The following is a 14903-nucleotide window of genomic DNA, read 5'->3' as shown; positions in this document are numbered from 1 at the left end:
ACTGTCCTCCTGCCAAAGAGCTGAGCAGGGAGTTACAGCCGAAGTCCAGACACACACCACAATTACCGCAGCAAACACCCAGCTGTTTTATAAAGTGAACTCCTATTTCCACCTGCCACAAAGTTCAACCCCAAAACAAGCACAAGTACTTTACTCCTATGGGTAACTTGCTGCCTCACAGCTGGGCCACGACACAGCCTCTGAGGAATTCTGCATCTTGCTGTGCATTTTATGAAAAGTAAAGCTTTCACCTTCCCACTCCCTGCCTCTGCCACAAACACAGGCACTCAAAGTACTGATACAAATACAAGGCCATTATCACACTGCTGGTGCTGTCCTGGATTCTGCATGCCTTGCCTCTTATTCCATACACTTAACCCTTTGGCACAAATGCCACTACTGGTTCGGCATGATGAGTCTGGAAAATCTGTGCCAATGTGCAAGGAGAACAAACAGCTATGTTTGTAATTTGATGTACCTGATAGCATTAGGAATTTAAGGCAACTGAAAAACAATATATATACAATATATATAATACTTCTTTATATACAATACTTCTTTGTCCTAGGTACTAGAAATCGACATATGTAACCTGATTTATATAACAAGATACATTTATCAGTCATTAAAAACACACTACACCAACTATCTTTGCAGTTTTAACCTCAAATTCAGATTAAAACAATTTCTAAGCAGCTTGATATTAAAATTTAGACTAAAGTGACTTTAATTTTAATGAAGCCTGACTTCTAAGTCCCATGGAATATATTTGTCTTCAAAAGCAAGGTATCAACTATGCTTTTATGAACTCCTTTGAAGTAAAGGAAATGAAACATGAAGAATTTAAACTAAACTGAATTTTAGCTACAGCTTTTCTCTTTCAGTGAAAAGCAATAATCATCTGGTTTTATTACAGTTTTGTCCTTCACATTACTCTACTTAGGATGATTCAGGAAACACTAAAGTTGCTTGTTCCAGTACATGCAGTACCCACCTGACATTGTTCTGGCTCACAACAGTACAAACAGTTCCATCAATGCATTTTTAAAAAAAACGACATGCCAAAACAAACACCATGGCTCAAAACTGTACTTTCCCTCTTTGAATGCTAAAATTGATATACATCATTTTTGTCAGTGTCTCAGCAATAAAACTTCGTTTTTTCTTGCTTCCCACAAGAATCTTAATATATGCCACCTTCAGATAGTACGGCCTATAAAAAAATGCTTGTGGCTTTACTGCCAATATTTGATTAATTTTAACCCTAACCAAAGGGTACATCTATCTGAACAGAGGGCATGCTCAGGGGTGGCAATATATAAAGAAAAAAACTAATAGCATGTTGCCTAAGTAACCAAATACAGAATCTCAGCTACATTTACAATTTTCGACTCTGTAAATCTTAAATCCCAAGGTCTGAACATCTTGAACTCATGCAACCTCGAAGGATTTCCAACACCTCAGGAAGGGTCTCAAAAGAGCCTGCTGAAGTCATTTGATCACATCTGAAGAAGTTTTGAAGTCACAGCAGCAATCCCGCAAGGACATCTAACCAAACATTTTTATTGTGCTACTGGCTGTAATGTAAGTACATTAAAAATCCACACTGCTCTTCCTAGTGAGATCATTGAAACATTTTTCAGAAGCTAACATAAAAACCTGCAAATCCCAAACAAAGGCTACAGTATTATCTTCTACATCCGTATCTATTCCAGCTGAGCTTTATCCAGGCAGACATTTCAGGATCAGGGCAAACTGTTCAAAGACTGCTCAAACATCATCGTCTGAACATTCAAGTTCAGAGCTGCCACACCACCTCTCCAACCAGAAGTACATGTTCAGATCATCAGTCTGTTCTGCATTTTAAGTACCCATCTTCAAACTCTAACACACGCTTTCAGTATCCTTTAGACCACTTGAGTCCCACCTCTAAACATCTCTATCTCCCTTTTAGGCAGTTTCAATTAATGTTATTTATCTGGATCTTGCTTGGTTTTATCCTCTCTTAGTGACATAGGATATAAACCCTCACAAAGTTTGCAAACAAGTTTTCAGGACCCTAAAATAGTGGTTAGAATCTTAGCTGTAATTGAGAGAGGAGCTAGCTAACAATGTTTTCGATTCTCAAGCATTACTCCAATCCACTCCTGGCACTGTAAAACTGCTGTGGGAATGTTCTTCTGCCACATTGCAGAAGTTGACAAAAACAGCACAACTTTCTTCTCTGGTGGTAACTGGCAGAACAAAACCTCAGAGAGAGGGGTTGTGACTGGTGTTTTACTGACAGCACTCTTCTCTCAGAAGACAAATGATCATGCTCTTCATGGATGTACCTATATTCACTTGCATAACGTCTTGCATTCAGGCAGTAAGGCAACTTGACCCAAAAGCTACTTTGGCTTTAAAATGCATCTGTTTAACTCTGGTTAAAACCAAAAATTGTCAAAACAATGCCTCATCCTCTGTCTACTTAAAAATAAAAAACATCCACACTGACTAGTGCTAAACCTCACCTTTCTAATTCATGAAAATGGATGGAAATGTTGTATCTATGCTGCCATGTCCATTTGACATGTGGTCCTCATGTCAGAAAGACCTGTTTTCTGCTTTTACTTAGATCCCTAGCAGACAACACTTCTCTTATTTCAAAGTGACAAGAAATACTCGTATCAGAACAGTCACTGTAAACCATCCCCAACACATGAGAATTAATAAAAAATTACACAGATTAGTAACACTATCAATATCCTTAGCAGCCTAAATGAAAAAAAAGGAGTTTGCAATACCTTCTAATTTTCCTCCAAGTTTTCTTTTTCTTATCTCTTTTATAATGCAGACTATCCTTCTAAATATCCCACCATCATGAACTTTCCGGTCCTGTTTGCATAGTCGCTATGAACTTTCCACAATAACCAACTGGGTCGTTCAGTACCAAAAACTTTCTCAAGAACCATTAGGGATCTGTACAAGAGAGCAGCATGAAGTGTGCTTTGCTGCATGGTCAAGGCAGAAGCAGTACTTGAGGCTCGTAGTAACCACAGTCTGCTCAGCCTTAGCAATTCCGATGGAACAATACACCTGTAGCACTAGAACTCCCTGTTTTGGTAAGCCTAGGCAACTCTGTCCATTTAAACTATCAATCACCAACTAAACTTCATAGCATCTCTACACCTCTTCCTTCTGAAAGACATGATGGCAAAATGCTGAAGAGACTCTGCATGCAGACACAACAAAATACCTGTCATTTTCCCTCACCATGATAGCAATAGACTCACCTAGAGTCAGTACTGATTAGTCAAAAGCAAAAAGACAGCCTAGCTGTCCAAAGCAAAGGCACAGAAGTATCACAGTTTTATTTCATCCCTCTGCAAAGGTCCCACTGCATTAGTTCTGGTATTACAGCTCAACTTCTTCTAGCATAAACATGAAGCCCAAAAGTAATTCACTATTTCTTTACAAGGATGATCCAAGGAAAGTGATGGATGGCAAAATTCTGGTGCTTTTTGATAACAAAAATTCCCAGGAAGTACAACATGGTGGACCTGAGAATTACAAGTGAGAATAGCTAACCTGGACAGAGGTTTTGCAATCCTGATACCTGGCCACCACTGCATGAAGAAAAATACTGTCAAGAACACAGAGATGGGTAAAGGAGGGAGAGATTTGAAGATGCAGCAAGCATAAATATGCCCTTCCACACAGCTTGCAAGCCAAGAGTAAGCCCAAGTTTCTGCAGGAACAGTTTGCTCTCCCCTCCAGCCTAAGGTTTTTGCACATCAGCCACTATACCGCTTAAGAAACTACAATTCAGGCTATCTCACATTCTTCCTCTTTGAAAGTAAGTCTTATTCAACAGAGAATTAGCAGTTCTTTTCCTCAAATGTTGGAATTTGAAATGTAGAGAATTCTCAGAACTTTGGGCTTGTAAGGCAAAGCTTAGAATTAAACATAGGATTTGATCTGAGACTTTGGAAAAGTCTTTTAAATTTAGGTGTTAGAAGTGAGGATGTGGATTTATAGTTTAAAGTAGAAACATGTCAAACTAAGTAGAGGAAAGTTTAGAGTTTCAGGGTATAGTATTGTAGGTTTGTGTGTTATAACATGATTAATTAAGAAAGCTTACACTGTAGCATGAGTCTTTACGAGAAAAATATTTAAAGATTAAGTTAAAAGCATAAATAGCTTCATTAATAGTGTTTTATTAGTTAATAAATTTTTTAAAGATTTTGTAACTAGAAGTCTTCTGACTTTCTAAGCCATGTGGTAAGAATGTGAGCTAAACTCACCTTTCCTGCTTAGGTAAAAGATTAAAAAAAAAATCACATAATCTAAAACAATTTATAAGTTTTGCCTCTAATTTCTTTTAAATTCTTTCACAAATCCCCACGATCACTTTTATCAGAGTAACAAACCCCTTGCATAATAAACTTTGAGCACAGTTTTGGTACAAAATACACTAATGTAAATCAACAGCAACTAACTTGGTGATGTTGGTGTAGCTACGATCAAAGTCAGATATTCATCTCCAGAACATCACTTATGCCCCCAACTGTCATCTCAAAGTCTACAGCTCTTCTCCTTAAAAAATCTCAACACTCCAAGGAATGTAAATAAGGGTTATTGTCAAAATGAAAGATCTAGTTAAAGCTATACATTTGTAACTTTTAAAACATTTCCCCCTCCTTTCTGTATCTTTAATCAAAGGTTATAAATGTGTAGGGGATGGCTGTTGCCATGGAAATATGCAGGCTGACATCTCTCTGTGGGAACCTCAAAGCTCCCTTCACTGTCAGGCGCCTTGTAATGACAGGGCCACATTAACACCTTTCACTCTCAAAGGCCATTTATTGCATAGAAATTAGCACAGCTGACTCCATTCACCTTCCACAGACAAACAGTAACTACTCCTGCTCAACTGATTTTCTGCTGCACTCACCCATTCTCCCATGACATGCTCCCAAACTCACTTCAGCACCATCCCTCCGTCACACTGCAACAAATTTGTCTTCAAAGTACACTGCTTTCTCAGCAACCATGAAGCAGAAACTGGACGTTGCACAGGCCATCAGATCCTTCACTTGATCAAGAGCATCATTTCATAATCTGTTGTGAAATTCCTTTTTCCAAAGCAATTGACATATAATAAATCTGCATCCTATTCCAGAAGATGGAAAGCAGAGCTATGAAGAAAAACAGAGGCAGACATGCAGCAACAGGAACTGAACTCTCACAAAAGCCAACAATTAAATTAGAGAACAGAAGACAGTTTCTGAATAACGGTTGCTTTTACCTCTAGTAATAACACCTTGCTAAAGAGGGAAAAAGTTCTTAAAAACCTCAGTGGAATTCCTGGATATCAGTATGTACCATTTGATGCACAATCAATTTAGGCACGTAGGAGGCCCATTTCAAGGCAAATACGAAACAGATGCCTTTTTAAAATATTATTTTAAATTAATTCCAAAGAGGCAAATTCAACCATCTAAGAATGTGCTCTTATTGACATCTTAATACACACATGAGCCAATATACACATTTATACAGTCATGTGTTTGTATGAAGTAGATTTGTGTCACAAACCCTCCGATATTGGAGTAATAAATCCCTTAGACCCATAAAATAAAAGATTCAACATGCGTTTAGAACAAATTTATCTACATATTTGAAGAAAGTAACTATTTCAATAGTATTCACCCTCATTAAAAATAGCCAGTCAAATACATTAAACAGCTAATATACTGGGAATGTATGCCTATGGGTTGCTTCTTTTATTTTTTAATTCTTTAGAGAGAGGAAATTGTAGAGATAAAAGCTCTTAAGCCTATGGAAAGGTCTCACATATTCATCACACAATCCTTCACAACTAATTCCAGTACAAAAGAAATGAAACTACATTCTATGTCTCACTTACCTAGAAGATAATCAGGGTGACCTTTCAAGGCAGTTTATCAATTTCACTGATGCTGAGTAAAACCTAAGTAAGATTTAACTGAGCAGTAAATTTATTTCCACAGGACCAAGCAGCTAAACATTTAGACTTTCAACAATCCCAATAATTTAATGAAGAAAAAGGCAGTCACTCTCTCATCTAAATAAGACTAGATTTTAACAGGAAAAAAAAAATTAATTCCTACCACTGTGCAAATACAGACACTTTTTAATTGCTTTGCAAGGTTTTTTGTAGCTTTGCTTTCTTAGTGGGGATATTAATTCCATCAAAGGTACTTATTTTCTTTATAGCTACAGCTCTCATCAATGAATTATTTTCTGACAAATGGACACTTTAGGTCTACAGCCATACACAGATGGGGATCTGTGTAAGCATACATATGCACCTACAGAAAATCCTTAGTAATTATATGCAATTGCTGAGTGGAAACAGGAATGCCTGAATTTCTTGCCTCTGGCCATTTTAGGCACTTTTAGTGAAAAGAAACAACAGATATATGGGGGGAAAAAAAAGCTATGAGCACAGCATTGGTCCAGCACACTCCTAAAGTCTGCAGACAACTAAAGCTTGTTACTGGGGGGTTTTGTTTTTGGGAGGTTGTGTGTGTGTGTATGTGTGTTTTTGGTTGGTTTGGATCGTTTTGCTGTCGTTGTCTTGTTTTCTTGCGGGGGGGCTTTGTTTGGTTTGGATTTTTGTCGTTACTTTGGGAGGCCAGGAAAGCATACTTGGGCAAGTCCCTGTACTAGAGGACAACCTCTGCAGGCATATGCCCAGCTTCAGCTACGTTCCACCAACACAAACCTGCTTACAAGACGAGGGCCTGATTATTCATTTCTGTGTGCAAACCACTCTTTTCTTAAATGCTTTGCAGACAGTTCTTACCATACTCAAACTAAGTACAGATTCAGACACGGCAATATCTCATGGCCCACAGTGCAATGTCTGACATGAATTACACAGTCTACTGAGAACATCCAAGATGGGGCTCAGAAAGAAGGGCAATAAATATTTTATAAGATTAGGTTGAGAGAATATTGATTGTCCCAAAGCCTGTCATTGTATCAGCTGGTCCAATGATCCCCCCCTTCCACAAACTGTCTTCCTTACATCCTCAGACAAACAAAAGGAGTCCTATCTGATTTTACTGAACAGTCAAATGTTCAGCTTGTGTTAACTGGGATTTTATTTCTTAAATGTGACTTAATAAATATCTTCTGAATAAATTCAAGCATTACTAGATGAGTTGAAAGCACAGAGTATATGTAAAATACTGTATTGACATACATTCTTACAAGTTACTGTAATTCTAGCAAACAAACTAATGTTATCCATGTGCATATGACAATCCCTAACACTACATGGTATTGCCAGTTCAGTCTTTCCTACTGTCACAAGAAATGATCTGCAAACCAGAAAGGTAAAGTAATGCATTTTACGGAGATAAATTATGGGATTAACTGTGTCCTCATACAAACTTTGACCAGTCTGTATCATGCTCAGCAAACCAAACAATAGCTCCTTTTGAAGTATTCCAGAATTATGAGTTTAATTACAACAAACCTAACCAATGTCAAGCACAACTTCAATGACCTGATTTAAGACATCAATTCAATGTGCACTTTGTTTTCTAAAAAGCCTATATTGCTCCATTCTCTCCAGAACATATAAAATTAACACAGAGAGAGAATTCACATACAAATCCAAGAGCTTCCACATCTCTAGGTCCCTTCCCCTCACCCTTCATTGTTTTTCCAGTAACACACAATCGTAACTCATTATCTCTTTCAGTGGAAATAAGAACAAAGACATTCTACAAAAACAAAAATCCTCCACATTTCTATTCATCTCTTTGTATATTCAATGACAAAGTTCATACAGCATCATTTGTTTATTAAAAAAAAAAAAACACAACTGAGCAACTGAGCATATACTTATAAATCAATTATTTGGGGCAAGAAGAATGCCTGCTTTATATTGGGAGAAGGAAAAAACCTCAGAAATACTGTTAAAGGCTGGCTGTGAAAACTACTCTTCAACAAAGCAAGAACTATAATCACGTTTCATGCATTCTTCCCCCTACTCCTTGTCTCTGCCATTAGCAATGTATGCAAATCTGTATGGACCTGGAGGTTTCACTCAGGCACAGGGAACTCCAGCCTCCCCATTGTCTCGCCTTGCTGCAGTTCTGTCAAACCTGCTTTAGGTAACAGACAACCTTTGGTCTCTATGTTGCACACCAGCAAAGAGCTAAGCAAGTCTGTAAAAGTTTTTCCTCTCCTCCCTGCTTTCCCAGTTGAACTGGCCATCTTCATAAACCCTCCCCTGCTTTGCATAGTCCTTTCTGTCTCCCAGCTAAGAAATTAAATGCAATAACAACATCACAATTTCCCAGTCTGCTAATTCCATATATTTCCAAGTCACTTCCATACCAGTGCTTTATCACCTACACATCTGTTCAGCCTGCACAACCCTGCAGTGGAACACACAACCAGGCTCCATACAAGAAACAGGGAACCTGCCTGTCCTTGCAATGAGGCCAACAGGTACTAATTTTGCAGCAGTGTTCAATCCTCTTTAGCCTGTCTGCTTCATATATAGGCTAATACTAATTTTTTAAGAGGATCAATGCAGAAAATGCCTAGTGGATTATGGGTTCACTGTTGTACATGAATAGAGACAAAAAGAAATAGGTGGAAGAGCAGAGAAAGACAAAAAATGTTTCCACTATTACTTGTACCAAAAAACTGGGTCTTCAATAAACATGGTCTCCAATTAACTATATGGACAGTCTTTATAAAGGTTCTTAAGTTCCTTATCTGCTTACATCTACAGATTTTTATTGTTATTTTCCTCTGCTTACAGTTCTTTAGTATTTTGTCATCTGTTTTGTTTCCCCCCTCCAGGCCACAAGAACTGGCTCCCTCAGTACAGAACAACACACTCTGGAAGTAAATGCTGCTGTCAGGTGCTTTAAAAGACTTATGTGTCAAAAGTCTCAGAGTTACAGTACTGAAAAAACCACTCATGACTTTTCATTCAATACAAGTCTTCTTTTCCTCTTCCATCCCATAATAAAAAAAGAGAAAGCAATACATTTACTGAAAGTAAGTTCTGGTATATTTATTAATTTTGTTTTCAGAAACACAGACATACCTAAAAGCTCGCTGCACAACTTGGTGCTACAGAGAGCAGGAGGAAACAGAGCAGTTCTTGGACACCCTTGGCTAGAAGAGGAGCTCAACACCCTTCTTACTGCAGGTAATATCCTCCCTCACAGTGAAGCCAGGCTACAGCAGCACATCCAGAAGCTAAACAGGCCTTTGCATTCCTGGAACTTTACAGGCAGATAAAAGAATATAAAAGCTTTTTGGCCAGAATACAATTAAATGTAAGACCTCATTAATCCAGTCCTCGACAGCAAGATCTGTGACTTCCCAATCCAGGATGACAGCACACATTAGTCTGAAACTGGAGGTTCTACTTTTTCTCTTTGTAGCTGAAGAGCTATGGGAACAGAAAAACTAATTCTTGGTTCCTTTCATCAATTCATCCAAGAAACAAGGACAAAACCTTCATATCAGAAGGAAAACAATTAAAACAGCTTCCACATCTAGCCTGCACACTATATCAACACATAGGCAAGTTAACTGCAAATGGAAGCTTCAGCAGTGCCTTTTGGCACTCCCAAGCTCCTTCTGGTACTCAACTAGTTGTATGCTGAAAAGCAGCTCTTCAGCTACTTCATCTTCCCAAGCTCAAGACACAAGTAAAGTTAAGTGGGACTTTTCTCATTCTTTTCAATACACTTTTTTTACCTATCTACCTAGACGCTCAAGCACAGGACTACTATGCAAAGCCAGATGAAGACAACCTTATAAAATATTGTTTTATCATCAGAGAAATGACTAGTTAGAAGAACAGAGGCAGAAAACTTCAGACAAAAAGCAACCAAACAAAAAGCCAAAAGCACTTCCCAGCTCCTTGTTTATTATGCAGTTTTCCAAATGAGCATACCTTTCTTCAGTTAATTAACACAGCATACAGCAACTCCCTCACCAAACTGTTTAATATTACCACAATGAAAGTTTCCTATCTGCTTTACTTGTTTTTGTTGTCATCTTTAAATCTCCAACCCTACTCTCACATGCTACCCAGAATTTAAAATACTGTGAAAAATTGTCTCAGTCATGTCTACAAGTACCTGATTTTTAGTTTTGTAAGACTCATAGTAGATCACCACCCATACATGAATAATGCTTTCATGGTCACATACCTTCAGAAGCTACTTTTCAACTCATTTAAATCACAGAATATGAATTCAACAAGATCCAACACTTGGAAGCACTGGAGGGCTTACAAGACATGTTAGTCAACTTTGGCAATTATTTCATTGCCTATGCACAGCAAGACCTGGCATAAGTAACTTCACCTCTGAACATTCAGGGGAAATACTTAATATTCTTGTTATCTATAAAATCCCTATTGCAACAACTAGCTTGGGATTCCCTTTTTCCTGAAGAAAACCAAAACTAAAAACAATCGTCGGAGTTCCAAGATAATGTAACTATGATAGAAATGCACCAAGATTTTATTTCTACTGATTTAGCGTCCCACTTTAAAAAGTCATCCTTAAAAATCAGATTATGGCACAACCACCAATCGACTTATTCAACACCTTTTGCAAAGTAGGTGACATAAGCAAGTATTATATCTAATGCTAGCAGCCCAGAACAAGAACTGATTTTGACATGATGGAAAGAGACCTCCCACTTGCTTCACTGCAAGAAAACAGCTAAGAAAATGTATTTTAAAACAAAAATATTCATTTGGCACTCACCCCCTAAAACAGCTGGGAGAGAGAGGACAAGAGTGTGCTGCAGAGCAAGCACAGTGCAGCTTTCAACTCCGCCCAAGAGGCCTTCAGCAGATGACAGATCCTCTCGAGTTCTCCAGCTCCTCCCCAGCAAAAGGCTGCATGAAGCAGGGAATTTCGAGGCTCAGCTGCTCAGGAGGCAGGCCAATATGGGATGCGCCAGGGCATCCAGAACATCTCTTCTGTTTGCAGGACCTCTTAGTGGTATAAATCCACACATTTTGGCAGGGTACTGCTGTATCCATGCAAGGTTAACAAGAGAAGGTTACCGAGTGCTCAATGTAATAGCTGTTTATGCAGGGACTGGGATGGAGGGAGGAGAGGAGACTGAATCAAAATACCAGCAAAGAGATGGCAACACAGCATATTAAATTAAGTCTGTAGGCACACCTGTACTTAAGAGTGTCCAGAAAAACCTATGAATCAGTGTTAAGAGTTTTGAAATAGAACATTCACATCAAACGGTTGATGTGGAAGTAGCTACCACCCTCCCCACTAGCTACAATGGTTTTTGTTTCTTAAAAAAAAAACAACACGAGAGAAATTTAAAAACCGGCTATAGACCTACTTTGGTAGGTATGAATGCAAGCAGTTTCTGTCAGCAGACTCTGTAGCAATGCAGGACCATCGAAAAAGGTATATAAAGTAATTGCTTCAGAGGAGAGGGGGAGAGATGGTGAAATACTTCCTCTACAAGCCCAGAGATGATAGTAAAGACAGACTTCATCTGTCAATCCAGCTCCCCATTTACAAAGCCTTTTTTTTTTTTTTTCCTCTAAGAATATAAACGCAGTAACACATTCCCATGCCATCCGTTTGCTTCCAGTGGAAAAAGTCACCTATACCTCATCTCTGCTACCGGAAAGAATGAGTGGCCATCCATACATAGCCTGCCACACACCCAGGCAGCACAAGGTACAAACGCTCTTCCCTGCACAGCAGGGAACATGGTACGTACAGTGTTTCACCCGACACGAGCCACTCGACTCGGCTCTCTCTCTTACAATGCCCCTTTCTTAACTCCGTTTGTAAACGATACTCCCACTCCGGCTCGGCCTCCACATTCGCCATCCATGCAGCCAGCACGGCTTCCTTTAGGCGCACTTGCGTAACTGCCTGAGCTCGCACTCTTTCTAATAAAAGAAGTCATTAAACTGTTCTCTAACAAAACCTCCATACAGGTATCCAAAAGGGAGTATGAGATCAGTAGCTATTTCTGAGCCTGATGGACACAAAGCACTCAACAGACGTCTGCTAATTACTGTGTGAATTCTAATTTTATTTTAAAAAGAGGCTTTATTACTACACTGATTTCCAGAGATACTAGAAATACCTGGGTGCTATAAACGTAAAGGTTTAAACATTTAAACTTAAAAATTTTTTCAGCCGAAGTAACTCCCCATAACAGGTACATGACAATAAAGACATGAAGGAAGACAGGAAAATGCTTCAGCATTAAACCAGAAAGCAGACTTGAAAAATCCCTTCCATCTACAGATCCACCAGGTTCCCTCCTACACCAGAGCAGGATCAAGCTCCTGTTCCCCTCCCTGCTAAAAGCAGTCATGTAATAGAAAGGAGCTGCAACAATGAAGTTACCACGGCTGCATTCATCCACTCAATCCCTCTCCTTTAAACGCCCATGATGCGTAGATTTGTATACGCGGGAAATACCATGCAACAACCCACACCTCCGGGAAGCAGTGAAGACATCCCCTCAGAATTAGCTGAGGGGCAAATGAGGACCGAAGACTCTCTCTTCACCCATACCTTGCAAACTCAGCACCTCTGTGGAGACCTGATTTAAACTCTCCTGACAGCTAAAAAATAAAGCAGCACATAACAGCTCTTCAGAACACATGCAGCCGGTTCCCCGACAGCAAGCACCCAGTATCGGGCACTGCTCTTCGCTCAATGAGGGACGGCAGTTCCCAGCAGACAACGGCCTCCCCGAAGCGCCGGACACACTCCTGGCAACCTGAGCTGCTGGCCCTTGGAAACCGACCGCTTTTCAGCCAGGCGAAAACGCCTCACATCCATCCTCACCACCCTCGGGCGCGCCCCCGGCCCCCGTCTCCGCGGCAGGTGCGGCAAGCGCGAGCAGTGGGGGCCCGACCGCCATCCCGGGCACGCACCTGGCGGAGGCTGGCGGTCGCTGCCGCCGGAGTCAGCGGGGCTCGGGGACGGTGGGGGGAAAAGCAGATTTATAAACCTGGCAGCCCTCGCTCATTTGCTGCAGCTGGAGGCTCCTCCTCTCCGTCTCGCTCCGGCCGCGTCGCAGGCGGGGGCTGCCAGCGCGCTCGCCCCCCGCCCGAACCCAGCGGTGGCCCGGGCCCTGTCAGGCGGCAGGACGGACTGCGTTCCGTAGGTGCGGCCGCGCCGCCCGCCCCCACGCCCGGGTCCCCCAGCCCCGCACCCACCTCGGCAGGAGAAAGCGCGGCGGGCACGGACGGTCGCTGTCCCAGCGCCGACCCCTCCCTCGCCGCCGCCTGCTCCCTCCGCCCGCCCCCCGCCGCCGTCTCCTCCTCCCCGGCCGGCGCACAGCCCGCCCCGCCGGGCGCTCCTACCTGCGGGGGGCTGCGGCGCTCCCCTCGCACGGCCCCCGCCTGCCTCGGCGCCTTCCCCGCGGCTGCGGCTGGGCCGGCGCAGCCCCCTCCTCCCCGCGCCGGTGGGGGCAGGGCGGCGGCGGCGGGAGGGGCAGGAGCAGGAGCAGGAGGAGGAGGAGTTGGTGCCCGTGTGTAACAAGTTTGGGTTGCCCCGCAGTATGGCGGCCGAGCGGTGCTGGGGGCGGTCCGGCCCCTCGCTCCCGGGGGTCTGGCAGGGGCCTGAGCCGCCCTGTCCTCGGTACTGCTCGTCCTTTCCCCCGCGCCCGGCGCAGCCCCGTTAACGGCAGCGGCCTCGCGGCGCGGGCGGAGCGGCAACGGCGCCGGGTGACATTAGCCCGGTCACGGCGCCGGCGGAGCGGCTCCTCCCGCGCCACCTGGGGCTGCGTGGCTTGGCAAGGCACCGAGGCGCCTCTGCCGAAAGCAGGTGCGGTGTCCCGCAGTTCAGCCGGGCCGAGCAAGAGCCGCCGCAGCTCCTCGCACCTAGTGCCACTTGTCGCATTCCACTGTTTCTCCCCCGCCTTTTCGTCGCGGGCAGGATAGATCCGCTCGCCGCAGACCACAGGGAAAACCGCACCTGCGATCCAGTCTCTCGGTACCATGGGAATGAAATAACTCGTATCATAAGCAAATGTTAATGGAATTATTGCACCTTAAAAGCATAGGTTCGCTTAGGTGACTGCTTGGCGGTATATAAAAGGAGGACAGAAAATAGGTCAGTAAATGCACAGATCTCAACCGCGACCATTCTGCTGAGTCACTGATGAGCTATTGATTACCATCATGTCCGTGCACGCCTGGTGTGACTGTTCAGATGAATGACATGGACCAGCACATGGGTGTCTGGTTTTGAATTGGGGTTTGGTTTGCGTTTTTTTACTGCTGTGGAACAGGTGATACCAGTGTCATGAGATTGCCATAACTTGGTTAGCAGTAGTCATTGAAGCAAGACTGAACAAAATTTTTAGTTTGTCAGATAATAGCACTTGCTTTACTGGCTGACCTTTAAATTCCAGCATTACACAATATTGTATTTTCACAATAACATGCTAGGCAATCTCTAATAATTCATATTAGCTGTAGGTAAGAAATAACGTCAAGAAGAAATCATTGAGGAGATCAAGCCTCTTAGAGCATAGAGACATGATAATAACTTCAGATGAAGGAAGTTACATGCAAAGCAACCTTGATATTTCAGGGTCTTCGAAATGGTAACGTATGAAGAAGGGTATTAGCATAGGCAGCAAACAGTCTGTTGTGTGGTAAACAGTGGTAAATGAGTTTTCCTGCACTACATTTTCAAAATGGTGATGTAACAGTCTACCTTAACAATGGATAACCAGTGTTCATTACACCATTGACATCAAATAAGGCCATAATGCCATCAAAACATTGGATATGAAGCATGGAGAAGAAAATAGTCATACCCAGCTCTGGGGGACGGCGGCAGGAGGGGCTGAGAAGCCATGGTCTGCAA

General features: G+C 42.2%; 1 protein-coding gene across 8 annotated transcripts in view; it reads right to left on the bottom strand.

Moving 5' to 3' along the window:
* The window catches only part of SEMA4D (semaphorin 4D), a 97424-nt gene extending 83743 nt beyond the window's left edge, over positions 1-13681 (bottom strand). For all 8 annotated transcript variants that reach the window (XM_054002612.1, XM_054002613.1, XM_054002615.1 and 5 more), the window contains exon 1: positions 13391-13681. The gene's annotated coding sequence lies outside the window, so the exon portion shown is untranslated. The remainder of the gene's footprint in view (positions 1-13390) is intronic.
* Positions 13682-14903: the final 1222 nt, after the last annotated feature.

This window comes from Vidua macroura, chromosome Z (assembly GCF_024509145.1).
Source record: "Vidua macroura isolate BioBank_ID:100142 chromosome Z, ASM2450914v1, whole genome shotgun sequence".
Lineage (NCBI taxonomy): Eukaryota > Metazoa > Chordata > Aves > Passeriformes > Viduidae > Vidua > Vidua macroura.
Note: the sequence above shows the minus strand (reverse complement) of the source record. Positions and strands in the feature narration are given on the sequence as shown.